The sequence below is a fragment of the Microcebus murinus genome, chromosome 11, assembly GCF_040939455.1.
Source record: "Microcebus murinus isolate Inina chromosome 11, M.murinus_Inina_mat1.0, whole genome shotgun sequence".
In the NCBI taxonomy this organism is placed as follows: Eukaryota; Metazoa; Chordata; class Mammalia; order Primates; family Cheirogaleidae; genus Microcebus; species Microcebus murinus.
Genome location: NC_134114.1, coordinates 101,907,324 through 101,934,179, shown reverse-complemented (window position 1 = coordinate 101,934,179; position 26,856 = coordinate 101,907,324). Strand labels below are relative to the sequence as shown.

General features: G+C 62.0%; 6 non-coding genes across 6 annotated transcripts; 5 read left to right on the top strand and 1 right to left on the bottom strand.

Annotated features, from left to right (window-relative positions):
• Nucleotides 1-3,473: 3,473 nt before the first annotated feature.
• LOC142873812 (5S ribosomal RNA) lies at nt 3,474-3,592 on the top strand. The gene has a single exon (XR_012921785.1). It is a non-coding gene; the product is annotated as a 5S ribosomal RNA (ribosomal RNA).
• Nucleotides 3,593-7,424: 3,832 nt separating this feature from the next.
• Nucleotides 7,425-7,543, top strand: LOC142873811 (5S ribosomal RNA). The gene has a single exon (XR_012921784.1). It is a non-coding gene; the product is annotated as a 5S ribosomal RNA (ribosomal RNA).
• A 3,837-nt stretch (nt 7,544-11,380) lies between these two features.
• On the top strand, nt 11,381-11,499 carry LOC142873810 (5S ribosomal RNA). Its single transcript, XR_012921783.1, has one exon. It is a non-coding gene; the product is annotated as a 5S ribosomal RNA (ribosomal RNA).
• Nucleotides 11,500-15,336: 3,837 nt separating this feature from the next.
• Nucleotides 15,337-15,455, top strand: LOC142873809 (5S ribosomal RNA). Its single transcript, XR_012921782.1, has one exon. It is a non-coding gene; the product is annotated as a 5S ribosomal RNA (ribosomal RNA).
• A 3,823-nt stretch (nt 15,456-19,278) lies between these two features.
• Nucleotides 19,279-19,397, top strand: LOC142873808 (5S ribosomal RNA). Its single transcript, XR_012921781.1, has one exon. It is a non-coding gene; the product is annotated as a 5S ribosomal RNA (ribosomal RNA).
• Nucleotides 19,398-23,638: 4,241 nt separating this feature from the next.
• On the bottom strand, nt 23,639-23,757 carry LOC142874236 (5S ribosomal RNA). Its single transcript, XR_012922046.1, has one exon. It is a non-coding gene; the product is annotated as a 5S ribosomal RNA (ribosomal RNA).
• Between the last annotated feature and the right edge of the window lie 3,099 nt (nt 23,758-26,856).

The window sequence follows — 26,856 nt, the reverse complement described above, 5'->3', positions numbered from 1 at the left end:
CGTAGGAATCTTTGGTGGTGGCACCTGATGTTGGGGGATCCGGAGTCACACCCCGACCTGCTCCACAGGCCTCCTTTTACTTTTCTCTTCGGATTCATTATTTATTTATTTATTTATTTATTTATTTATTTATTTTTTGAGACAGAGTCTCGGTTTGTTGCCCAGGCTAGAGTGAGTGCCGTGGCGTCAGCCTAGCTCACAGCAACTTCAAACTCCTGGGCTCGAGTGATCCTTCTGCCTCAGCCTCCCGGGTAGCTGGGACTACAGGCATGCGCCACCATGCCCAGCTAAATTTTTATATATATATCAGTTGGCCAATTCATTTCTTTCTATTGATAGTAGAGACGGGGTCTCGCTCTTGCTCAGGCTGGTTTTGAACACCTGACCTTGAGCAATCCGCCCGCCTCGGCCTCCCAAGAGCTAGGATTACAGGCGTGAGCCACAGCGCCCGGCCGGATTCATTATTTTTAAAAAGTGTCTCTTATCTCTATTATTGCATTTTCTTTTCTCTCTCTTTTCAAGCAGATGATGGGAGTCCAAGTATTAAGGTGACATGTGTTGCCCGTGCCCCCCTCTCCCCCCCCCCCGTGTTCTTATTCATTTACCTCTCATGTTGTTCCAGCGTATTGTGGGGGTACCAATGTTAAGGTCGGGTGCGTTGCCCTCTCCCAGCCTCCCCCCTCGGGTCAGAGCTTCAAGTGCGCCCATCCCCCAGTCGGTGCGCACCCACCCCATTCCTAATGGATGTGTATGCCCATCCCCTCCCCCCACCCGCCCGACACCCACCCGATGAAGGTGATTCCTCTGTGTCCACTTAGGTGTCCATCGGTTCGTACCCATTTGCTGGTGAGCGCGAGCACGTGGTGCTCGTGTGTCCATTCTTGGAATGCTTGGCTTACTGGAACGGGTTCCAGCTCTGGCCAGGAGAACCACGAGAGGTGCCCCCTCACCGCTGCTCCTCACAGCCGAATAGCACTCCGTGGTGTCCACGCGCCACATTTCATTTACGCACTCGTGGGTCGATGGGCACTCGGGTCGCTTCCAGGTCTTTGCGATTGTGACTTGTGTCCTGACTCTAACCCTAACCCTTACCCAGCCCGTCTCCTCCACGGCCCCTGCCTGACTGACTCCATCCCGCCCGGCCTGTCACCTGTCACCGTCCTCTACCCCTGCCTGACACGCTCCTCCCCGCCCGGGCCGTCACCGTCCTCGGCCCCTGCCTGACGGGGCTCCTCCGTCGCCTGGGCCTTCCAAGGGCTTGGTGTGGACGCTGGTTCCAGGACGCCCTCCCAGGAACCCGGTAGCAGGGCGGCCGCGGCGTCTCGCACAACCCAACCGTCCGCCGGCCGGCCGCCTGTCCCTAAGTGGCCTGCGGGGGACGTGCTCCCGCTGTGCCGTGGGGGCCCAGCCTGGTGCCTTCTCTGAGGCCCCGTGGCTGCCGCTCCCCGCAAGGGGAGAGCCGCGGAAGTGGGGACCGCCTCCTCATGGGGACGTACACCCAGCTCTCCAGGTCGGATTCCGGGGCTCTCTGTGCTGCCAGAAGGCCCAGCTGGCCTGCGGGTCCTTAGAGTGGCAAAAACATCCAAAAACTGAGATTGAGGGTCCGGTGGGTGTCTGCACTTTTCTGCTGGGCGCCCCAGGGAGGCCTGGGGGCTGGCTGGACAACGCGGTCTGCTGGGCTGGGTGGGGGGGTTTGGAGGAGCAACTGATGCCCTTTGCACTTTGGGTAGCAAGTGTCTGAGGTGTCTCTGGGCCCTGCGCCATGTGGGGGCGGGGGCGGGGTGGGAGGAGGAGGAGGAGGAGGCGGGAAGGGCTGTGGCCTGCAGTCGTGTTCCCCGGGGTGGCACAGCATGTGGCTTCTTCCACGGGCTGCTTGGCCTGGGCTCCCTGCACCTGGGCCTTTGGAGGACTGGCCCTGTGCTTGCCAACACTTCCTGCAGGGACCCAGAGCTGGGAGGTTGCATCTCTCAGCCCTGGGTCGGGCAGAGCCCCAGCGGGCCCTGCCCACAACCTCTCTCAGCACGGGTCCCCCAGAAGGCTCCTTTGGGACCAGGATTCTCTTGCGGGTGACTCTTTAAGGTCTGGTCCCTGGATGGAGGGGCACCAGGAGTAGAGGAGCAGGAAGGGGAAGGGGGTGGCCATGCGAGGGGACACTTTCAGGCCAAGTCCCAGCTTCAGTCTGATCCTCCTAGGAACCCCGGTGTGGACATCACACCTCCTGGTTGCCCTGCTCTGAGACAAGGAGCCGGGCTTCGCATTCCCACAGCAGCCAGTCGTGGGCTGAGGACACCTGGGGCGTTGGGAACTCCCTGGCTTCTCCTTGGATTAACATCTGGAGCTGCTTGGGAATTGTGCCGCCACACACACCCGAGTGCAGGTGTCTTCTGCACAGACCGCGGGCCTGGCTCTTCTGAATGCCGCTAGCTCGCCACCCACCCACGGGTGAACCTGGTCAGGGTACTTTCTGTCAGGGGCAGACTCTGATCCGGGCGGGCTACCGGTGTCTCTGTTTGCTCCTTTCTTTCTTCCATTTCGGGAAAGGCTTCCTTACTGGGTGTGGAAATCTCCTATGCCTTTCCTCGCCTATTCTGTCAGCTTTCAAATTCTCTTTCAGTTGCCACCCTCACAGATGGATTAGGAAACTCTTTCCGGTGCACTCATTAGTGAAATGACCTCAATGACGCTGGAATCCAATATCTAGTCGCCGATTTTTAGCGAGTCCACACGCCAGGGTGGTTGGGGTCCAATGCAGCCCCGGCCAGGCCCAGGCCCCTTGGACTGGGCCACAGGAGGACACAGAGGAGGGTCCCGGCCCCCACGGTAGCGTTGCCGGCAGTTCTCCAAGGGCTTGGGGGTTTTCCAGAGGGAGGAGATGGAGGGGACTGATTTCTTCAGCGCCCCACAAACCACGCCACCCCACCCCACCCAAGGGACACATCCCGAGAGAGAGACGCCCCATACACTCGCTCCCCTCCCCCGTGCGCTGTGCCCCAGCCCTGGCCCGGGGGAATAGGCGGCCGCCCGGCCACAGGGTGGGGGGCGCAACTGAAAGGGGTTGTGGGGGAGGGCGGCCCCTGGCTGGGGTCAAAGGGCGAGCGCCCCGCCCACCCGTGCGCAGTCAGCGCGCTGGGGGTGGGGGCGGGGAGGTGAAGGAGGCCAGGCGAGGAGAGGAGGGGGGCTGGAAGGTCTCCACCTTGGCGGGTCCAGCCGTGGAGGCGCATCTTGTGTGAGTGTGAGTGAGTGAGTGAGTGTGAGTGTGTGTGTATAGAGAGACAGCCCCCAACCCCGGCCCGCCGCTCCCTGCCCGCCCCGCCTGTCACCCCCGTCCCTCGGAGCCCGCCGGACCCGGCCGGCGAACTCAACAGGCCCGGCCCGGCGCGGGTCAGCGCCGGCGCGGGGCCTGGGGCGGGAGGAGGCGGCGGGGAAGCGCAGAGAGGCTCGGCTTCCTGAGCGGGGCAGGGGCGCCCTCTGCCGTCCACGGCCACACCACCCTGAACGCGCCCGATCTCGTCTGATCTCGGAAGCTAAGCAGGGTCGGGCCTGGTTAGAACTTGGATGGGAGACCGCCCGGGAATACCGGGTGCCGTAGGCTTCTTCTTTTTTTATTTTTTTTTTTTTTTGCCTCTGGTTCTGTCGCGTTTCTGGGAGTGCGGGGGCGGCCCGGGGTGGGGGTGACCCCCACCCTCAGCGCCCGCCGCGGTGCCTGGCGCCCCAGCCCGCACTGTGGGGCCTCCTCTTGTCCCGAGCCGCCACACCGCCGCCACGCGGCAGCATGCGTGGCTTCTGGACTGTCAGGTCTCAGACCAAAGGTCTGCTCTGTGGGAACCGACACGCTGGAGGAAACCTTGAGAGTCTGAGAGGGGAGGGAGTTCCCGAAGAAGGCCAGGATGTCATTTTGAGGGAGTATGTGACCAGAACTCCTCCCGTTGCTTTTGGGGTTCTATGGGCTACACGTAGGAATCTTTGGTGGTGGCACCTGATGTTGGAGGATCCGGAGTCACACCCCGACCTGCTCCACAGGCCTCCTTTTACTTTTCTCTTCGGATTCATTATTTATTTATTTATTTATTTATTTATTTATTTATTTTTTGAGACAGAGTCTCGGTTTGTTGCCCAGGCTAGAGTGAGTGCCGTGGCGTCAGCCTAGCTCACAGCAACTTCAAACTCCTGGGCTCGAGTGATCCTTCTGCCTCAGCCTCCCGGGTAGCTGGGACTACAGGCATGCGCCACCATGCCCAGCTAAATTTTTATATATATATCAGTTGGCCAATTCATTTCTTTCTATTGATAGTAGAGACGGGGTCTCGCTCTTGCTCAGGCTGGTTTTGAACACCTGACCTTGAGCAATCCGCCCGCCTCGGCCTCCCAAGAGCTAGGATTACAGGCGTGAGCCACAGCGCCCGGCCGGATTCATTATTTTTAAAAAGTGTCTCTTATCTCTATTATTGCATTTTCTTTTCTCTCTCTTTTCAAGCAGATGATGGGAGTCCAAGTATTAAGGTGACATGTGTTGCCCGTGCCCCCCTCTCCCCCCCCCCGTGTTCTTATTCATTTACCTCTCATGTTGTTCCAGCGTATTGTGGGGGTACCAATGTTAAGGTCGGGTGCGTTGCCCTCTCCCAGCCTCCCCCCTCGGGTCAGAGCTTCAAGTGCGCCCATCCCCCAGTCGGTGCGCACCCACCCCATTCCTAATGGATGTGTATGCCCATCCCCTCCCCCCACCCGCCCGACACCCACCCGATGAAGGTGATTCCTCTGTGTCCACTTAGGTGTCCATCGGTTCGTACCCATTTGCTGGTGAGCGCGAGCACGTGGTGCTCGTGTGTCCATTCTTGGAATGCTTGGCTTACTGGAACGGGTTCCAGCTCTGGCCAGGAGAACCACGAGAGGTGCCCCCTCACCGCTGCTCCTCACAGCCGAATAGCACTCCGTGGTGTCCACGCGCCACATTTCATTTACGCACTCGTGGGTCGATGGGCACTCGGGTCGCTTCCAGGTCTTTGCGATTGTGACTTGTGTCCTGACTCTAACCCTAACCCTTACCCAGCCCGTCTCCTCCACGGCCCCTGCCTGACTGACTCCATCCCGCCCGGCCTGTCACCTGTCACCGTCCTCTACCCCTGCCTGACACGCTCCTCCCCGCCCGGGCCGTCACCGTCCTCGGCCCCTGCCTGACGGGGCTCCTCCGTCGCCTGGGCCTTCCAAGGGCTTGGTGTGGACGCTGGTTCCAGGACGCCCTCCCAGGAACCCGGTAGCAGGGCGGCCGCGGCGTCTCGCACAACCCAACCGTCCGCCGGCCGGCCGCCTGTCCCTAAGTGGCCTGCGGGGGACGTGCTCCCGCTGTGCCGTGGGGGCCCAGCCTGGTGCCTTCTCTGAGGCCCCGTGGCTGCCGCTCCCCGCAAGGGGAGAGCCGCGGAAGTGGGGACCGCCTCCTCATGGGGACGTACACCCAGCTCTCCAGGTCGGATTCCGGGGCTCTCTGTGCTGCCAGAAGGCCCAGCTGGCCTGCGGGTCCTTAGAGTGGCAAAAACATCCAAAAACTGAGATTGAGGGTCCGGTGGGTGTCTGCACTTTTCTGCTGGGCGCCCCAGGGAGGCCTGGGGGCTGGCTGGACAACGCGGTCTGCTGGGCTGGGTGGGGGGGTTTGGAGGAGCAACTGATGCCCTTTGCACTTTGGGTAGCAAGTGTCTGAGGTGTCTCTGGGCCCTGCGCCATGTGGGGGCGGGGGCGGGGTGGGAGGAGGAGGAGGAGGAGGCGGGAAGGGCTGTGGCCTGCAGTCGTGTTCCCCGGGGTGGCACAGCATGTGGCTTCTTCCACGGGCTGCTTGGCCTGGGCTCCCTGCACCTGGGCCTTTGGAGGACTGGCCCTGTGCTTGCCAACACTTCCTGCAGGGACCCAGAGCTGGGAGGTTGCATCTCTCAGCCCTGGGTCGGGCAGAGCCCCAGCGGGCCCTGCCCACAACCTCTCTCAGCACGGGTCCCCCAGAAGGCTCCTTTGGGACCAGGATTCTCTTGCGGGTGACTCTTTAAGGTCTGGTCCCTGGATGGAGGGGCACCAGGAGTAGAGGAGCAGGAAGGGGAAGGGGGTGGCCATGCGAGGGGACACTTTCAGGCCAAGTCCCAGCTTCAGTCTGATCCTCCTAGGAACCCCGGTGTGGACATCACACCTCCTGGTTGCCCTGCTCTGAGACAAGGAGCCGGGCTTCGCATTCCCACAGCAGCCAGTCGTGGGCTGAGGACACCTGGGGCGTTGGGAACTCCCTGGCTTCTCCTTGGATTAACATCTGGAGCTGCTTGGGAATTGTGCCGCCACACACACCCGAGTGCAGGTGTCTTCTGCACAGACCGCGGGCCTGGCTCTTCTGAATGCCGCTAGCTCGCCACCCACCCACGGGTGAACCTGGTCAGGGTACTTTCTGTCAGGGGCAGACTCTGATCCGGGCGGGCTACCGGTGTCTCTGTTTGCTCCTTTCTTTCTTCCATTTCGGGAAAGGCTTCCTTACTGGGTGTGGAAATCTCCTATGCCTTTCCTCGCCTATTCTGTCAGCTTTCAAATTCTCTTTCAGTTGCCACCCTCACAGATGGATTAGGAAACTCTTTCCGGTGCACTCATTAGTGAAATGACCTCAATGACGCTGGAATCCAATATCTAGTCGCCGATTTTTAGCGAGTCCACACGCCAGGGTGGTTGGGGTCCAATGCAGCCCCGGCCAGGCCCAGGCCCCTTGGACTGGGCCACAGGAGGACACAGAGGAGGGTCCCGGCCCCCACGGTAGCGTTGCCGGCAGTTCTCCAAGGGCTTGGGGGTTTTCCAGAGGGAGGAGATGGAGGGGACTGATTTCTTCAGCGCCCCACAAACCACGCCACCCCACCCCACCCAAGGGACACATCCCGAGAGAGAGACGCCCCATACACTCGCTCCCCTCCCCCGTGCGCTGTGCCCCAGCCCTGGCCCGGGGGAATAGGCGGCCGCCCGGCCACAGGGTGGGGGGCGCAACTGAAAGGGGTTGTGGGGGAGGGCGGCCCCTGGCTGGGGTCAAAGGGCGAGCGCCCCGCCCACCCGTGCGCAGTCAGCGCGCTGGGGGTGGGGGCGGGGAGGTGAAGGAGGCCAGGCGAGGAGAGGAGGGGGGCTGGAAGGTCTCCACCTTGGCGGGTCCAGCCGTGGAGGCGCATCTTGTGTGAGTGTGAGTGAGTGAGTGAGTGTGAGTGTGTGTGTATAGAGAGACAGCCCCCAACCCCGGCCCGCCGCTCCCTGCCCGCCCCGCCTGTCACCCCCGTCCCTCGGAGCCCGCCGGACCCGGCCGGCGAACTCAACAGGCCCGGCCCGGCGCGGGTCAGCGCCGGCGCGGGGCCTGGGGCGGGAGGAGGCGGCGGGGAAGCGCAGAGAGGCTCGGCTTCCTGAGCGGGGCAGGGGCGCCCTCTGCCGTCCACGGCCACACCACCCTGAACGCGCCCGATCTCGTCTGATCTCGGAAGCTAAGCAGGGTCGGGCCTGGTTAGAACTTGGATGGGAGACCGCCCGGGAATACCGGGTGCCGTAGGCTTCTTCTTTTTTTATTTTTTTTTTTTTTTGCCTCTGGTTCTGTCGCGTTTCTGGGAGTGCGGGGGCGGCCCGGGGTGGGGGTGACCCCCACCCTCAGCGCCCGCCGCGGTGCCTGGCGCCCCAGCCCGCACTGTGGGGCCTCCTCTTGTCCCGAGCCGCCACACCGCCGCCACGCGGCAGCATGCGTGGCTTCTGGACTGTCAGGTCTCAGACCAAAGGTCTGCTCTGTGGGAACCGACACGCTGGAGGAAACCTTGAGAGTCTGAGAGGGGAGGGAGTTCCCGAAGAAGGCCAGGATGTCATTTTGAGGGAGTATGTGACCAGAACTCCTCCCGTTGCTTTTGGGGTTCTATGGGCTACACGTAGGAATCTTTGGTGGTGGCACCTGATGTTGGGGGATCCGGAGTCACACCCCGACCTGCTCCACAGGCCTCCTTTTACTTTTCTCTTCGGATTCATTATTTATTTATTTATTTATTTATTTATTTATTTATTTATTTTTTGAGACAGAGTCTCGGTTTGTTGCCCAGGCTAGAGTGAGTGCCGTGGCGTCAGCCTAGCTCACAGCAACTTCAAACTCCTGGGCTCGAGTGATCCTTCTGCCTCAGCCTCCCGGGTAGCTGGGACTACAGGCATGCGCCACCATGCCCAGCTAAATTTTTATATATATATCAGTTGGCCAATTCATTTCTTTCTATTGATAGTAGAGACGGGGTCTCGCTCTTGCTCAGGCTGGTTTTGAACACCTGACCTTGAGCAATCCGCCCGCCTCGGCCTCCCAAGAGCTAGGATTACAGGCGTGAGCCACAGCGCCCGGCCGGATTCATTATTTTTAAAAAGTGTCTCTTATCTCTATTATTGCATTTTCTTTTCTCTCTCTTTTCAAGCAGATGATGGGAGTCCAAGTATTAAGGTGACATGTGTTGCCCGTGCCCCCCTCTCCCCCCCCCCCGTGTTCTTATTCATTTACCTCTCATGTTGTTCCAGCGTATTGTGGGGGTACCAATGTTAAGGTCGGGTGCGTTGCCCTCTCCCAGCCTCCCCCCTCGGGTCAGAGCTTCAAGTGCGCCCATCCCCCAGTCGGTGCGCACCCACCCCATTCCTAATGGATGTGTATGCCCATCCCCTCCCCCCACCCGCCCGACACCCACCCGATGAAGGTGATTCCTCTGTGTCCACTTAGGTGTCCATCGGTTCGTACCCATTTGCTGGTGAGCGCGAGCACGTGGTGCTCGTGTGTCCATTCTTGGAATGCTTGGCTTACTGGAACGGGTTCCAGCTCTGGCCAGGAGAACCACGAGAGGTGCCCCCTCACCGCTGCTCCTCACAGCCGAATAGCACTCCGTGGTGTCCACGCGCCACATTTCATTTACGCACTCGTGGGTCGATGGGCACTCGGGTCGCTTCCAGGTCTTTGCGATTGTGACTTGTGTCCTGACTCTAACCCTAACCCTTACCCAGCCCGTCTCCTCCACGGCCCCTGCCTGACTGACTCCATCCCGCCCGGCCTGTCACCTGTCACCGTCCTCTACCCCTGCCTGACACGCTCCTCCCCGCCCGGGCCGTCACCGTCCTCGGCCCCTGCCTGACGGGGCTCCTCCGTCGCCTGGGCCTTCCAAGGGCTTGGTGTGGACGCTGGTTCCAGGACGCCCTCCCAGGAACCCGGTAGCAGGGCGGCCGCGGCGTCTCGCACAACCCAACCGTCCGCCGGCCGGCCGCCTGTCCCTAAGTGGCCTGCGGGGGACGTGCTCCCGCTGTGCCGTGGGGGCCCAGCCTGGTGCCTTCTCTGAGGCCCCGTGGCTGCCGCTCCCCGCAAGGGGAGAGCCGCGGAAGTGGGGACCGCCTCCTCATGGGGACGTACACCCAGCTCTCCAGGTCGGATTCCGGGGCTCTCTGTGCTGCCAGAAGGCCCAGCTGGCCTGCGGGTCCTTAGAGTGGCAAAAACATCCAAAAACTGAGATTGAGGGTCCGGTGGGTGTCTGCACTTTTCTGCTGGGCGCCCCAGGGAGGCCTGGGGGCTGGCTGGACAACGCGGTCTGCTGGGCTGGGTGGGGGGGTTTGGAGGAGCAACTGATGCCCTTTGCACTTTGGGTAGCAAGTGTCTGAGGTGTCTCTGGGCCCTGCGCCATGTGGGGGCGGGGGCGGGGTGGGAGGAGGAGGAGGAGGAGGCGGGAAGGGCTGTGGCCTGCAGTCGTGTTCCCCGGGGTGGCACAGCATGTGGCTTCTTCCACGGGCTGCTTGGCCTGGGCTCCCTGCACCTGGGCCTTTGGAGGACTGGCCCTGTGCTTGCCAACACTTCCTGCAGGGACCCAGAGCTGGGAGGTTGCATCTCTCAGCCCTGGGTCGGGCAGAGCCCCAGCGGGCCCTGCCCACAACCTCTCTCAGCACGGGTCCCCCAGAAGGCTCCTTTGGGACCAGGATTCTCTTGCGGGTGACTCTTTAAGGTCTGGCCCCTGGATGGAGGGGCACCAGGAGTAGAGGAGCAGGAAGGGGAAGGGGGTGGCCATGCGAGGGGACACTTTCAGGCCAAGTCCCAGCTTCAGTCTGATCCTCCTAGGAACCCCGGTGTGGACATCACACCTCCTGGTTGCCCTGCTCTGAGACAAGGAGCCGGGCTTCGCATTCCCACAGCAGCCAGTCGTGGGCTGAGGACACCTGGGGCGTTGGGAACTCCCTGGCTTCTCCTTGGATTAACATCTGGAGCTGCTTGGGAATTGTGCCGCCACACACACCCGAGTGCAGGTGTCTTCTGCACAGACCGCGGGCCTGGCTCTTCTGAATGCCGCTAGCTCGCCACCCACCCACGGGTGAACCTGGTCAGGGTACTTTCTGTCAGGGGCAGACTCTGATCCGGGCGGGCTACCGGTGTCTCTGTTTGCTCCTTTCTTTCTTCCATTTCGGGAAAGGCTTCCTTACTGGGTGTGGAAATCTCCTATGCCTTTCCTCGCCTATTCTGTCAGCTTTCAAATTCTCTTTCAGTTGCCACCCTCACAGATGGATTAGGAAACTCTTTCCGGTGCACTCATTAGTGAAATGACCTCAATGACGCTGGAATCCAATATCTAGTCGCCGATTTTTAGCGAGTCCACACGCCAGGGTGGTTGGGGTCCAATGCAGCCCCGGCCAGGCCCAGGCCCCTTGGACTGGGCCACAGGAGGACACAGAGGAGGGTCCCGGCCCCCACGGTAGCGTTGCCGGCAGTTCTCCAAGGGCTTGGGGGTTTTCCAGAGGGAGGAGATGGAGGGGACTGATTTCTTCAGCGCCCCACAAACCACGCCACCCCACCCCACCCAAGGGACACATCCCGAGAGAGAGACGCCCCATACACTCGCTCCCCTCCCCCGTGCGCTGTGCCCCAGCCCTGGCCCGGGGGAATAGGCGGCCGCCCGGCCACAGGGTGGGGGGCGCAACTGAAAGGGGTTGTGGGGGAGGGCGGCCCCTGGCTGGGGTCAAAGGGCGAGCGCCCCGCCCGCCCGTGCGCAGTCAGCGCGCTGGGGGTGGGGGCGGGGAGGTGAAGGAGGCCAGGCGAGGAGAGGAGGGGGGCTGGAAGGTCTCCACCTTGGCGGGTCCAGCCGTGGAGGCGCATCTTGTGTGAGTGTGAGTGAGTGAGTGAGTGTGAGTGTGTGTGTATAGAGAGACAGCCCCCAACCCCGGCCCGCCGCTCCCTGCCCGCCCCGCCTGTCACCCCCGTCCCTCGGAGCCCGCCGGACCCGGCCGGCGAACTCAACAGGCCCGGCCCGGCGCGGGTCAGCGCCGGCGCGGGGCCTGGGGCGGGAGGAGGCGGCGGGGAAGCGCAGAGAGGCTCGGCTTCCTGAGCGGGGCAGGGGCGCCCTCTGCCGTCCACGGCCACACCACCCTGAACGCGCCCGATCTCGTCTGATCTCGGAAGCTAAGCAGGGTCGGGCCTGGTTAGAACTTGGATGGGAGACCGCCCGGGAATACCGGGTGCCGTAGGCTTCTTCTTTTTTTATTTTTTTTTTTTTTTTGCCTCTGGTTCTGTCGCGTTTCTGGGAGTGCGGGGGCGGCCCGGGGTGGGGGTGACCCCCACCCTCAGCGCCCGCCGCGGTGCCTGGCGCCCCAGCCCGCACTGTGGGGCCTCCTCTTGTCCCGAGCCGCCACACCGCCGCCACGCGGCAGCATGCGTGGCTTCTGGACTGTCAGGTCTCAGACCAAAGGTCTGCTCTGTGGGAACCGACACGCTGGAGGAAACCTTGAGAGTCTGAGAGGGGAGGGAGTTCCCGAAGAAGGCCAGGATGTCATTTTGAGGGAGTATGTGACCAGAACTCCTCCCGTTGCTTTTGGGGTTCTATGGGCTACACGTAGGAATCTTTGGTGGTGGCACCTGATGTTGGGGGATCCGGAGTCACACCCCGACCTGCTCCACAGGCCTCCTTTTACTTTTCTCTTCGGATTCATTATTTATTTATTTATTTATTTATTTATTTATTTTTTGAGACAGAGTCTCGGTTTGTTGCCCAGGCTAGAGTGAGTGCCGTGGCGTCAGCCTAGCTCACAGCAACTTCAAACTCCTGGGCTCGAGTGATCCTTCTGCCTCAGCCTCCCGGGTAGCTGGGACTACAGGCATGCGCCACCATGCCCAGCTAAATTTTTATATATATATCAGTTGGCCAATTCATTTCTTTCTATTGATAGTAGAGACGGGGTCTCGCTCTTGCTCAGGCTGGTTTTGAACACCTGACCTTGAGCAATCCGCCCGCCTCGGCCTCCCAAGAGCTAGGATTACAGGCGTGAGCCACAGCGCCCGGCCGGATTCATTATTTTTAAAAAGTGTCTCTTATCTCTATTATTGCATTTTCTTTTCTCTCTCTTTTCAAGCAGATGATGGGAGTCCAAGTATTAAGGTGACATGTGTTGCCCGTGCCCCCCTCTCCCCCCCCCCCCGTGTTCTTATTCATTTACCTCTCATGTTGTTCCAGCGTATTGTGGGGGTACCAATGTTAAGGTCGGGTGCGTTGCCCTCTCCCAGCCTCCCCCCTCGGGTCAGAGCTTCAAGTGCGCCCATCCCCCAGTCGGTGCGCACCCACCCCATTCCTAATGGATGTGTATGCCCATCCCCTCCCCCCACCCGCCCGACACCCACCCGATGAAGGTGATTCCTCTGTGTCCACTTAGGTGTCCATCGGTTCGTACCCATTTGCTGGTGAGCGCGAGCACGTGGTGCTCGTGTGTCCATTCTTGGAATGCTTGGCTTACTGGAACGGGTTCCAGCTCTGGCCAGGAGAACCACGAGAGGTGCCCCCTCACCGCTGCTCCTCACAGCCGAATAGCACTCCGTGGTGTCCACGCGCCACATTTCATTTACGCACTCGTGGGTCGATGGGCACTCGGGTCGCTTCCAGGTCTTTGCGATTGTGACTTGTGTCCTGACTCTAACCCTAACCCTTACCCAGCCCGTCTCCTCCACGGCCCCTGCCTGACTGACTCCATCCCGCCCGGCCTGTCACCTGTCACCATCCTCTACCCCTGCCTGACACGCTCCTCCCCGCCCGGGCCGTCACCGTCCTCGGCCCCTGCCTGACGGGGCTCCTCCGTCGCCTGGGCCTTCCAAGGGCTTGGTGTGGACGCTGGTTCCAGGACGCCCTCCCAGGAACCCGGTAGCAGGGCGGCCGCGGCGTCTCGCACAACCCAACCGTCCGCCGGCCGGCCGCCTGTCCCTAAGTGGCCTGCGGGGGACGTGCTCCCGCTGTGCCGTGGGGGCCCAGCCTGGTGCCTTCTCTGAGGCCCCGTGGCTGCCGCTCCCCGCAAGGGGAGAGCCGCGGAGGTGGGGACCGCCTCCTCATGGGGACGTACACCCAGCTCTCCAGGTCGGATTCCGGGGCTCTCTGTGCTGCCAGAAGGCCCAGCTGGCCTGCGGGTCCTTAGAGTGGCAAAAACATCCGAAAACTGAGATTGAGGGTCCGGTGGGTGTCTGCACTTTTCTGCTGGGCGCCCCAGGGAGGCCTGGGGGCTGGCTGGACAACGCGGTCTGCTGGGCTGGGTGGGGGGGTTTGGAGGAGCAACTGATGCCCTTTGCACTTTGGGTAGCAAGTGTCTGAGGTGTCTCTGGGCCCTGCGCCAGGTGGGGGCGGGGGCGGGGGCGGGGTGGGAGGAGGAGGAGGAGGAGGCGGGAAGGGCTGTGGCCTGCAGTCGTGTTCCCCGGGGTGGCACAGCATGTGGCTTCTTCCACGGGCTGCTTGGCCTGGGCTCCCTGCACCTGGGCCTTTGGAGGACTGGCCCTGTGCTTGCCAACACTTCCTGCAGGGACCCAGAGCTGGGAGGTTGCATCTCTCAGCCCTGGGTCGGGCAGAGCCCCAGCGGGCCCTGCCCACAACCTCTCTCAGCACGGGTCCCCCAGAAGGCTCCTTTGGGACCAGGATTCTCTTGCGGGTGACTCTTTAAGGTCTGGCCCCTGGATGGAGGGGCACCAGGAGTAGAGGAGCAGGAAGGGGAAGGGGGTGGCCATGCGAGGGGACACTTTCAGGCCAAGTCCCAGCTTCAGTCTGATCCTCCTAGGAACCCCGGTGTGGACATCACACCTCCTGGTTGCCCTGCTCTGAGACAAGGAGCCGGGCTTCGCATTCCCACAGCAGCCAGTCGTGGGCTGAGGACACCTGGGGCGTTGGGAACTCCCTGGCTTCTCCTTGGATTAACATCTGGAGCTGCTTGGGAATTGTGCCGCCACACACACCCGAGTGCAGGTGTCTTCTGCACAGACCGCGGGCCTGGCTCTTCTGAATGCCGCTAGCTCGCCACCCACAGACGGGTGAACCTGGTCAGGGTGCTTTCTCTCAGGGGCAGACTCTGATCCGGGCGGGCTACCGGTGTCTCTGTTTGCTCCTTTCTTTCTTCCATTTCGGGAAAGGCTTCCTTACTGGGTGTGGAAATCTCCTATGCCTTTCCTCGCCTATTCTGTCAGCTTTCAAATTCTCTTTCAGTTGCCACCCTCACAGATGGATTAGGAAACTCTTTCCGGTGCACTCATTAGTGAAATGACCTCAATGACGCTGGAATCCAATATCTAGTCGCCGATTTTTAGCGAGTCCACACGCCAGGGTGGTTGGGGTCCAATGCAGCCCCGGCCAGGCCCAGGCCCCTTGGACTGGGCCACAGGAGGACACAGAGGAGGGTCCCGGCCCCCACGGTAGCGTTGCCGGCAGTTCTCCAAGGGCTTGGGGGTTTTCCAGAGGGAGGAGATGGAGGGGACTGATTTCTTCAGCGCCCCACAAACCACGCCACCCCACCCCACCCAAGGGACACATCCCGAGAGAGAGACGCCCCATACACTCGCTCCCCTCCCCCGTGCGCTGTGCCCCAGCCCTGGCCCGGGGGAATAGGCGGCCGCCCGGCCACAGGGTGGGGGGCGCAACTGAAAGGGGTTGTGGGGGAGGGCGGCCCCTGGCTGGGGTCAAAGGGCGAGCGCCCCGCCCGCCCGTGCGCAGTCAGCGCGCTGGGGGTGGGGGCGGGGAGGTGAAGGAGGCCAGGCGAGGAGAGGAGGGGGGCTGGAAGGTCTCCACCTTGGCGGGTCCAGCCGTGGAGGCGCATCTTGTGTGAGTGTGAGTGAGTGAGTGAGTGTGAGTTTGTGTGTATAGAGAGACAGCCCCCAACCCCGGCCCGCCGCTCCCTGCCCGCCCCGCCTGTCACCCCCGTCCCTCGGAGCCCGCCGGACCCGGCCGGCGAACTCAACAGGCCCGGCCCGGCGCGGGTCAGCGCCGGCGTGGGGCCTGGGGCGGGAGGAGGCGGCGGGGAAGCGCAGAGAGGCTCGGCTTCCTGAGCGGGGCAGGGGCGCCCTCCGCCGTCCACGGCCACACCACCCTGAACGCGCCCGATCTCGTCTGATCTCGGAAGCTAAGCAGGGTCGGGCCTGGTTAGAACTTGGATGGGAGACCGCCCGGGAATACCGGGTGCCGTAGGCTTCTTCTTTTTTTATTTTTTTTTTTTTGCCTCTGGTTCTGTCGCGTTTCTGGGAGTGCGGGGGCGGCCCGGGGTGGGGGTGACCCCCACCCTCAGCGCCCGCCGCGGTGCCTGGCGCCCCAGCCCGCACTGTGGGGCCTCCTCTTGTCCCGAGCCGCCACACCGCCGCCACGCGGCAGCATGCGTGGCTTCTGGACTGTCAGGTCTCAGACCAAAGGTCTGCTCTGTGGGAACCGACACGCTGGAGGAAACCTTGAGAGTCTGAGAGGGGAGGGAGTTCCCGAAGAAGGCCAGGATGTCATTTTGAGGGAGTATGTGACCAGAACTCCTCCCGTTGCTTTTGGGGTTCTATGGGCTACACGTAGGAATCTTTGGTGGTGGCACCTGATGTTGGGGGATCCGGAGTCACACCCCGACCTGCTCCACAGGCCTCCTTTTACTTTTCTCTTCGGATTCATTATTTATTTATTTATTTATTTATTTATTTTTTGAGACAGAGTCTCGGTTTGTTGCCCAGGCTAGAGTGAGTGCCGTGGCGTCAGCCTAGCTCACAGCAACTTCAAACTCCTGGGCTCGAGTGATCCTTCTGCCTCAGCCTCCCGGGTAGCTGGGACTACAGGCATGCGCCACCATGCCCAGCTAAATTTTTATATATATATCAGTTGGCCAATTCATTTCTTTCTATTGATAGTAGAGACGGGGTCTCGCTCTTGCTCAGGCTGGTTTTGAACACCTGACCTTGAGCAATCCGCCCGCCTCGGCCTCCCAAGAGCTAGGATTACAGGCGTGAGCCACAGCGCCCGGCCGGATTCATTATTTTTAAAAAGTGTCTCTTATCTCTATTATTGCATTTTCTTTTCTCTCTCTTTTCAAGCAGATGATGGGAGTCCAAGTATTAAGGTGACATGTGTTGCCCGTGCCCCCCTCTCCCCCCCCCCCGTGTTCTTATTCATTTACCTCTCATGTTGTTCCAGCGTATTGTGGGGGTACCAATGTTAAGGTCGGGTGCGTTGCCCTCTCCCAGCCTCCCCCCTCGGGTCAGAGCTTCAAGTGCGCCCATCCCCCAGTCGGTGCGCACCCACCCCATTCCTAATGGATGTGTATGCCCATCCCCTCCCCCCACCCGCCCGACACCCACCCGATGAAGGTGATTCCTCTGTGTCCACTTAGGTGTCCATCGGTTCGTACCCATTTGCTGGTGAGCGCGAGCACGTGGTGCTCGTGTGTCCATTCTTGGAATGCTTGGCTTACTGGAACGGGTTCCAGCTCTGGCCAGGAGAACCACGAGAGGTGCCCCCTCACCGCTGCTCCTCACAGCCGAATAGCACTCCGTGGTGTCCACGCGCCACATTTCATTTACGCACTCGTGGGTCGATGGGCACTCGGGTCGCTTCCAGGTCTTTGCGATTGTGACTTGTGTCCTGACTCTAACCCTAACCCTTACCCAGCCCGTCTCCTCCACGGCCCCTGCCTGACTGACTCCATCCCGCCCGGCCTGTCACCTGTCACCGTCCTCTACCCCTGCCTGACACGCTCCTCCCTGCCCGGGCCGTCACCATCCTCGGCCCCTGCCTGACGGGGCTCCTCCGTCGCCTGGGCCTTCCAAGGGCTTGGTGTGGACGCTGGTTCCAGGACGCCCTCCCAGGAACCCGGTAGCAGGGCGGCCGCGGCGTCTTGCACAACCCAACCGTCCGCCGGCCGGCCGCCTGTCCCTAAGTGGCCTGCGGGGGACGTGCTCCCGCTGTGCCGTGGGGGCCCAGCCTGGTGCCTTCTCTGAGGCCCCGTGGCTGCCGCTCCCCGCAAGGGGAGAGCCGCGGAGGTGGGGACCGCCTCCTCATGGGGACGTACACCCAGCTCTCCAGGTCGGATTCCGGGGCTCTCTGTGCTGCCAGAAGGCCCAGCTGGCCTGCGGGTCCTTAGAGTGGCAAAAACATCCGAAAACTGAGATTGAGGGTCCGGTGGGTGTCTGCACTTTTCTGCTGGGCGCCCCAGGGAGGCCTGGGGGCTGGCTGGACAACGCGATCTGCTGGGCTGGGTGGGGGGGTTTGGAGGAGCAACTGATGCCCTTTGCACTTTGGGTAGCAAGTGTCTGAGGTGTCTCTGGGCCCTGCGCCAGGTGGGGGCGGGGGCGGGGGCAGGGTGGGAGGAGGAGGAGGCGGGAAGGGCTGTGGCCTGCAGTCGTGTTCCCCGGGGTGGCACAGCATGTGGCTTCTTCCACGGGCTGCTTGGCCTGGGCTCCCTGCACCTGGGCCTTTGGAGGACTGGCCCTGTGCTTGCCAACACTTCCTGCAGGGACCCAGAGCTGGGAGGTTGCATCTCTCAGCCCTGGGTCGGGCAGAGCCCCAGCGGGCCCTGCCCACAACCTCTCTCAGCACGGGTCCCCCAGAAGGCTCCTTTGGGACCAGGATTCTCTTGCGGGTGACTCTTTAAGGTCTGGCCCCTGGATGGAGGGGCACCAGGAGTAGAGGAGCAGGAAGGGGAAGGGGGTGGCCATGCGAGGGGACACTTTCAGGCCAAGTCCCAGCTTCAGTCTGATCCTCCTGGGAACCCCGGGGTGGACATCACACCTCCTGGTTGCCCTGCTCTGAGACAAGGAGCCGGGCTTCGCATTCCCACAGCAGCCAGTCGTGGGCTGAGGACACCTGGGGCGTTGGGAACTCCCTGGCTTCTCCTTGGATTAACATCTGGAGCTGCTTGGGAATTGTGCCGCCACACACACCCGAGTGCAGGTGTCTTCTGCACAGACCGCGGGCCTGGCTCTTCTGAATGCCGCTAGCTCGCGACCCACCCACGGGTGAACCTGGTCAGGGTACTTTCTGTCAGGGGCAGACTCTGATCCGGGCGGGCTACCGGTGTCTCTGTTTGCTCCTTTCTTTCTTCCATTTCGGGAAAGGCTTCCTTACTGGGTGTGGAAATCTCCTATGCCTTTCCTCGCCTATTCTGTCAGCTTTCAAATTCTCTTTCAGTTGCCACCCTCACAGATGGATTAGGAAACTCTTTCCGGTGCACTCATTAGTGAAATGACCTCAATGACGCTGGAATCCAATATCTAGTCGCCGATTTTTAGCGAGTCCACACGCCAGGGTGGTTGGGGTCCAATGCAGCCCCGGCCAGGCCCAGGCCCCTTGGACTGGGCCACAGGAGGACACAGAGGAGGGTCCCGGCCCCCACGGTAGCGTTGCCGGCAGTTCTCCAAGGGCTTGGGGGTTTTCCAGAGGGAGGAGATGGAGGGGACTGATTTCTTCAGCGCCCCACAAACCACGCCACCCCACCCCACCCAAGGGACACATCCCGAGAGAGAGACGCCCCATACACTCGCTCCCCTCCCCCGTGCGCTGTGCCCCAGCCCTGGCCCGGGGGAATAGGCGGCCGCCCGGCCACAGGGTGGGGGGCGCAACTGAAAGGGGTTGTGGGGGAGGGCGGCCCCTGGCTGGGGTCAAAGGGCGAGCGCCCCGCCCGCCCGTGCGCAGTCAGCGCGCTGGGGGTGGGGGCGGGGAGGTGAAGGAGGCCAGGCGAGGAGAGGAGGGGGGCTGGAAGGTCTCCACCTTGGCGGGTCCAGCCGTGGAGGCGCATCTTGTGTGAGTGTGAGTGAGTGAGTGAGTGTGAGTGTGTGTGTATAGAGAGACAGCCCCCAACCCCGGCCCGCCGCTCCCTGCCCGCCCCGCCTGTCACCCCCGTCCCTCGGAGCCCGCCGGACCCGGCCGGCGAACTCAACAGGCCCGGCCCGGCGCGGGTCAGCGCCGGCGCGGGGCCTGGGGCGGGAGGAGGCGGCGGGGAAGCGCAGAGAGGCTCGGCTTCCTGAGCGGGGCAGGGGCGCCCTCCGCCGTCCACGGCCACACCACCCTGAACGCGCCCGATCTCGTCTGATCTCGGAAGCTAAGCAGGGTCGGGCCTGGTTAGAACTTGGATGGGAGACCGCCCGGGAATACCGGGTGCCGTAGGCTTCTTCTTTTTTTATTTTTTTTTTTTTTGCCTCTGGTTCTGTCGCGTTTCTGGGAGTGCGGGGGCGGCCCGGGGTGGGGGTGACCCCCACCCTCAGCGCCCGCCGCGGTGCCTGGCGCCCCAGCCCGCACTGTGGGGCCTCCTCTTGTCCCGAGCCGCCACACCGCCGCCACGCGGCAGCATGCGTGGCTTCTGGACTGTCAGGTCTCAGACCAAAGGTCTGCTCTGTGGGAACCGACACGCTGGAGGAAACCTTGAGAGTCTGAGAGGGGAGGGAGTTCCCGAAGAAGGCCAGGATGTCATTTTGAGGGAGTATGTGACCAGAACTCCTCCCGTTGCTTTTGGGGTTCTATGGGCTACACGTAGGAATCTTTGGTGGTGGCACCTGATGTTGGGGGATCCGGAGTCACACCCCGACCTGCTCCACAGGCCTCCTTTTACTTTTCTCTTCGGATTCATTATTTATTTATTTATTTATTTATTTATTTATTTATTTTTTGAGACAGAGTCTCGGTTTGTTGCCCAGGCTAGAGTGAGTGCCGTGGCGTCAGCCTAGCTCACAGCAACTTCAAACTCCTGGGCTCGAGTGATCCTTCTGCCTCAGCCTCCCGGGTAGCTGGGACTACAGGCATGCGCCACCATGCCCAGCTAAATTTTTATATATATATCAGTTGGCCAATTCATTTCTTTCTATTGATAGTAGAGACGGGGTCTCGCTCTTGCTCAGGCTGGTTTTGAACACCTGACCTTGAGCAATCCGCCCGCCTCGGCCTCCCAAGAGCTAGGATTACAGGCGTGAGCCACAGCGCCCGGCCGGATTCATTATTTTTAAAAAGTGTCTCTTATCTCTATTATTGCATTTTCTTTTCTCTCTCTTTTCAAGCAGATGATGGGAGTCCAAGTATTAAGGTGACATGTGTTGCCCGTGCCCCCCTCTCCCCCCCCCCGTGTTCTTATTCATTTACCTCTCATGTTGTTCCAGCGTATTGTGGGGGTACCAATGTTAAGGTCGGGTGCGTTGCCCTCTCCCAGCCTCCCCCCTCGGGTCAGAGCTTCAAGTGCGCCCATCCCCCAGTCGGTGCGCACCCACCCCATTCCTAATGGATGTGTATGCCCATCCCCTCCCCCCACCCGCCCGACACCCACCCGATGAAGGTGATTCCTCTGTGTCCACTTAGGTGTCCATCGGTTCGTACCCATTTGCTGGTGAGCGCGAGCACGTGGTGCTCGTGTGTCCATTCTTGGAATGCTTGGCTTACTGGAACGGGTTCCAGCTCTGGCCAGGAGAACCACGAGAGGTGCCCCCTCACCGCTGCTCCTCACAGCCGAATAGCACTCCGTGGTGTCCACGCGCCACATTTCATTTACGCACTCGTGGGTCGATGGGCACTCGGGTCGCTTCCAGGTCTTTGCGATTGTGACTTGTGTCCTGACTCTAACCCTAACCCTTACCCAGCCCGTCTCCTCCACGGCCCCTGCCTGACTGACTCCATCCCGCCCGGCCTGTCACCTGTCACCGTCCTCTACCCCTGCCTGACACGCTCCTCCCTGCCCGGGCCGTCACCATCCTCGGCCCCTGCCTGACGGGGCTCCTCCGTCGCCTGGGCCTTCCAAGGGCTTGGTGTGGACGCTGGTTCCAGGACGCCCTCCCAGGAACCCGGTAGCAGGGCGGCCGCGGCGTCTCGCACAACCCAACCGTCCGCCGGCCGGCCGCCTGTCCCTAAGTGGCCTGCGGGGGACGTGCTCCCGCTGTGCCGTGGGGGCCCTCTACTCCTGGTGCCCCTCCATCCAGGGGCCAGACCTTAAAGAGTCACCCGCAAGAGAATCCTGGTCCCAAAGGAGCCTTCTGGGGGACCCGTGCTGAGAGAGGTTGTGGGCAGGGCCCGCTGGGGCTCTGCCCGACCCAGGGCTGAGAGATGCAACCTCCCAGCTCTGGGTCCCTGCAGGAAGTGTTGGCAAGCACAGGGCCAGTCCTCCAAAGGCCCAGGTGCAGGGAGCCCAGGCCAAGCAGCCCGTGGAAGAAGCCACATGCTGTGCCACCCCGGGGAACACGACTGCAGGCCACAGCCCTTCCCGCCTCCTCCTCCTCCTCCTCCCACCCCGCCCCCGCCCCCGCCCCCACCTGGCGCAGGGCCCAGAGACACCTCAGACACTTGCTACCCAAAGTGCAAAGGGCATCAGTTGCTCCTCCAAACCCCCCCACCCAGCCCAGCAGACCGCGTTGTCCAGCCAGCCCCCAGGCCTCCCTGGGGCGCCCAGCAGAAAAGTGCAGACACCCACCGGACCCTCAATCTCAGTTTTCGGATGTTTTTGCCACTCTAAGGACCCGCAGGCCAGCTGGGCCTTCTGGCAGCACAGAGAGCCCCGGAATCCGACCTGGAGAGCTGGGTGTACGTCCCCATGAGGAGGCGGTCCCCACCTCCGCGGCTCTCCCCTTGCGGGGAGCGGCAGCCACGGGGCCTCAGAGAAGGCACCAGGCTGGGCCCCCACGGCACAGCGGGAGCACGTCCCCCGCAGGCCACTTAGGGACAGGCGGCCGGCCGGCGGACGGTTGGGTTGTGCGAGACGCCGCGGCCGCCCTGCTACCGGGTTCCTGGGAGGGCGTCCTGGAACCAGCGTCCACACCAAGCCCTTGGAAGGCCCAGGCGACGGAGGAGCCCCGTCAGGCAGGGGCCGAGGACGGTGACGGCCCGGGCGGGGAGGAGCGTGTCAGGCAGGGGTAGAGGACGGTGACAGGTGACAGGCCGGGCGGGATGGAGTCAGTCAGGCAGGGGCCGTGGAGGAGACGGGCTGGGTAAGGGTTAGGGTTAGAGTCAGGACACAAGTCACAATCGCAAAGACCTGGAAGCGACCCGAGTGCCCATCGACCCACGAGTGCGTAAATGAAATGTGGCGCGTGGACACCACGGAGTGCTATTCGGCTATGAGGAGCAGCGGTGAGGGGGCACCTCTCGTGGTTCTCCTGGCCAGAGCTGGAACCCGTTCCAGTAAGCCAAGCATTCCAAGAATGGACACACGAGCACCACGTGCTCGCGCTCACCAGCAAATGGGTACGAACCGATGGACACCTAAGTGGACACAGAGGAATCACCTTCATCGGGTGGGTGTCGGGCGGGTGGGGGGAGGGGATGGGCATACACATCCATTAGGAATGGGGTGGGTGCGCACCGACTGGGGGATGGGCGCACTTGAAGCTCTGACCCGAGGGGGGAGGCTGGGAGAGGGCAACGCACCCGACCTTAACATTGGTACCCCCACAATACGCTGGAACAACATGAGAGGTAAATGAATAAGAACACGGGGGGGGGAGAGGGGGGCACGGGCAACACATGTCACCTTAATACTTGGACTCCCATCATCTGCTTGAAAAGAGAGAGAAAAGAAAATGCAATAATAGAGATAAGAGACACTTTTTAAAAATAATGAATCCGGCCGGGCGCTGTGGCTCACGCCTGTAATCCTAGCTCTTGGGAGGCCGAGGCGGGCGGATTGCTCAAGGTCAGGTGTTCAAAACCAGCCTGAGCAAGAGCGAGACCCCGTCTCTACTATCAATAGAAAGAAATGAATTGGCCAACTGATATATATATAAAAATTTAGCTGGGCATGGTGGCGCATGCCTGTAGTCCCAGCTACCCGGGAGGCTGAGGCAGAAGGATCACTCGAGCCCAGGAGTTTGAAGTTGCTGTGAGCTAGGCTGACGCCACGGCACTCACTCTAGCCTGGGCAACAAACCGAGACTCTGTCTCAAAAAATAAATAAATAAATAAATAAATAAATAAATAAATAATGAATCCGAAGAGAATAGTAAAAGGAGGCCTGTGGAGCAGGTCGGGGTGTGACTCCGGATCCCCCAACATCAGGTGCCACCACCAAAGATTCCTACGTGTAGCCCATAGAACCCCAAAAGCAACGGGAGGAGTTCTGGTCACATACTCCCTCAAAATGACATCCTGGCCTTCTTCGGGAACTCCCTCCCCTCTCAGACTCTCAAGGTTTCCTCCAGCGTGTCGGTTCCCACAGAGCAGACCTTTGGTCTGAGACCTGACAGTCCAGAAGCCACGCATGCTGCCGCGTGGCGGCGGTGTGGCGGCTCGGGACAAGAGGAGGCCCCACAGTGCGGGCTGGGGCGCCAGGCACCGCGGCGGGCGCTGAGGGTGGGGGTCACCCCCACCCCGGGCCGCCCCCGCACTCCCAGAAACGCGACAGAACCAGAGGCAAAAAAAAAAAAAATAAAAAAAGAAGAAGCCTACGGCACCCGGTATTCCCGGGCGGTCTCCCATCCAAGTTCTAACCAGGCCCGACCCTGCTTAGCTTCCGAGATCAGACGAGATCGGGCGCGTTCAGGGTGGTGTGGCCGTGGACGGCGGAGGGCGCCCCTGCCCCGCTCAGGAAGCCGAGCCTCTCTGCGCTTCCCCGCCGCCTCCTCCCGCCCCAGGCCCCGCGCCGGCGCTGACCCGCGCCGGGCCGGGCCTGTTGAGTTCGCCGGCCGGGTCCGGCGGGCTCCGAGGGACGGGGGTGACAGGCGGGGCGGGCAGGGAGCGGCGGGCCGGGGTTGGGGGCTGTCTCTCTATACACACACACTCACACTCACTCACTCACTCACACTCACACAAGATGCGCCTCCACGGCTGGACCCGCCAAGGTGGAGACCTTCCAGCCCCCCTCCTCTCCTCGCCTGGCCTCCTTCACCTCCCCGCCCCCCACCCCCAGCGCGCTGACTGCGCACGGGCGGGCGGGGCGCTCGCCCTTTGACCCCAGCCAGGGGCCGCCCTCCCCCACAACCCCTTTCAGTTGCGCCCCCCACCCTGTGGCCGGGCGGCCGCCTATTCCCCCGGGCCAGGGCTGGGGCACAGCGCACGGGGGAGGGGAGCGAGTGTATGGGGCGTCTCTCTCTCGGGATGTGTCCCTTGGGTGGGGTGGGGTGGCGTGGTTTGTGGGGCGCTGAAGAAATCAGTCCCCTCCATCTCCTCCCTCTGGAAAACCCCCAAGCCCTTGGAGAACTGCCGGCAACGCTACCGTGGGGGCCGGGACCCTCCTCTGTGTCCTCCTGTGGCCCAGTCCAAGGGGCCTGGGCCTGGCCGGGGCTGCATTGGACCCCAACCACCCTGGCGTGTGGACTCGCTAAAAATCGGCGACTAGATATTGGATTCCAGCGTCATTGAGGTCATTTCACTAATGAGTGCACCGGAAAGAGTTTCCTAATCCATCTGTGAGGGTGGCAACTGAAAGAGAATTTGAAAGCTGACAGAATAGGCGAGGAAAGGCATAGGAGATTTCCACACCCAGTAAGGAAGCCTTTCCCGAAATGGAAGAAAGAAAGGAGCAAACAGAGACACCGGTAGCCCGCCCGGATCAGAGTCTGCCCCTGACAGAAAGTACCCTGACCAGGTTCACCCGTGGGTGGGTCGCGAGCTAGCGGCATTCAGAAGAGCCAGGCCCGCGGTCTGTGCAGAAGACACCTGCACTCGGGTGTGTGTGGCGGCACAATTCCCAAGCAGCTCCAGATGTTAATCCAAGGAGAAGCCAGGGAGTTCCCAACGCCCCAGGTGTCCTCAGCCCACGACTGGCTGCTGTGGGAATGCGAAGCCCGGCTCCTTGTCTCAGAGCAGGGCAACCAGGAGGTGTGATGTCCACCCCGGGGTTCCCAGGAGGATCAGACTGAAGCTGGGACTTGGCCTGAAAGTGTCCCCTCGCATGGCCACCCCCTTCCCCTTCCTGCTCCTCTACTCCTGGTGCCCCTCCATCCAGGGGCCAGACCTTAAAGAGTCACCCGCAAGAGAATCCTGGTCACAAAGGAGCCTTCTGGGGGACCCGTGCTGAGAGAGGTTGTGGGCAGGGCCCGCTGGGGCTCTGCCCGACCCAGGGCTGAGAGATGCAACCTCCCAGCTCTGGGTCCCTGCAGGAAGTGTTGGCAAGCACAGGGCCAGTCCTCCAAAGGCCCAGGTGCAGGGAGCCCAGGCCAAGCAGCCCGTGGAAGAAGCCACATGCTGTGCCACCCCGGGGAACACGACTGCAGGCCACAGCCCTTCCCGCCTCCTCCTCCTCCTCCTCCCACCCTGCCCCCGCCCCCGCCCCCACCTGGCGCAGGGCCCAGAGACACCTCAGACACTTGCTACCCAAAGTGCAAAGGGCATCAGTTGCTCCTCCAAACCCCCCCACCCAGCCCAGCAGATCGCGTTGTCCAGCCAGCCCCCAGGCCTCCCTGGGGCGCCCAGCAGAAAAGTGCAGACACCCACCGGACCCTCAATCTCAGTTTTCGGATGTTTTTGCCACTCTAAGGACCCGCAGGCCAGCTGGGCCTTCTGGCAGCACAGAGAGCCCCGGAATCCGACCTGGAGAGCTGGGTGTACGTCCCCATGAGGAGGCGGTCCCCACCTCCGCGGCTCTCCCCTTGCGGGGAGCGGCAGCCACGGGGCCTCAGAGAAGGCACCAGGCTGGGCCCCCACGGCACAGCGGGAGCACGTCCCCCGCAGGCCACTTAGGGACAGGCGGCCGGCCGGCGGACGGTTGGGTTGTGCAAGACGCCGCGGCCGCCCTGCTACCGGGTTCCTGGGAGGGCGTCCTGGAACCAGCGTCCACACCAAGCCCTTGGAAGGCCCAGGCGACGGAGGAGCCCCGTCAGGCAGGGGCCGAGGATGGTGACGGCCCGGGCAGGGAGGAGCGTGTCAGGCAGGGGTAGAGGACGGTGACAGGTGACAGGCCGGGCGGGATGGAGTCAGTCAGGCAGGGGCCGTGGAGGAGACGGGCTGGGTAAGGGTTAGGGTTAGAGTCAGGACACAAGTCACAATCGCAAAGACCTGGAAGCGACCCGAGTGCCCATCGACCCACGAGTGCGTAAATGAAATGTGGCGCGTGGACACCACGGAGTGCTATTCGGCTGTGAGGAGCAGCGGTGAGGGGGCACCTCTCGTGGTTCTCCTGGCCAGAGCTGGAACCCGTTCCAGTAAGCCAAGCATTCCAAGAATGGACACACGAGCACCACGTGCTCGCGCTCACCAGCAAATGGGTACGAACCGATGGACACCTAAGTGGACACAGAGGAATCACCTTCATCGGGTGGGTGTCGGGCGGGTGGGGGGAGGGGATGGGCATACACATCCATTAGGAATGGGGTGGGTGCGCACCGACTGGGGGATGGGCGCACTTGAAGCTCTGACCCGAGGGGGGAGGCTGGGAGAGGGCAACGCACCCGACCTTAACATTGGTACCCCCACAATACGCTGGAACAACATGAGAGGTAAATGAATAAGAACACGGGGGGGGGAGAGGGGGGCACGGGCAACACATGTCACCTTAATACTTGGACTCCCATCATCTGCTTGAAAAGAGAGAGAAAAGAAAATGCAATAATAGAGATAAGAGACACTTTTTAAAAATAATGAATCCGGCCGGGCGCTGTGGCTCACGCCTGTAATCCTAGCTCTTGGGAGGCCGAGGCGGGCGGATTGCTCAAGGTCAGGT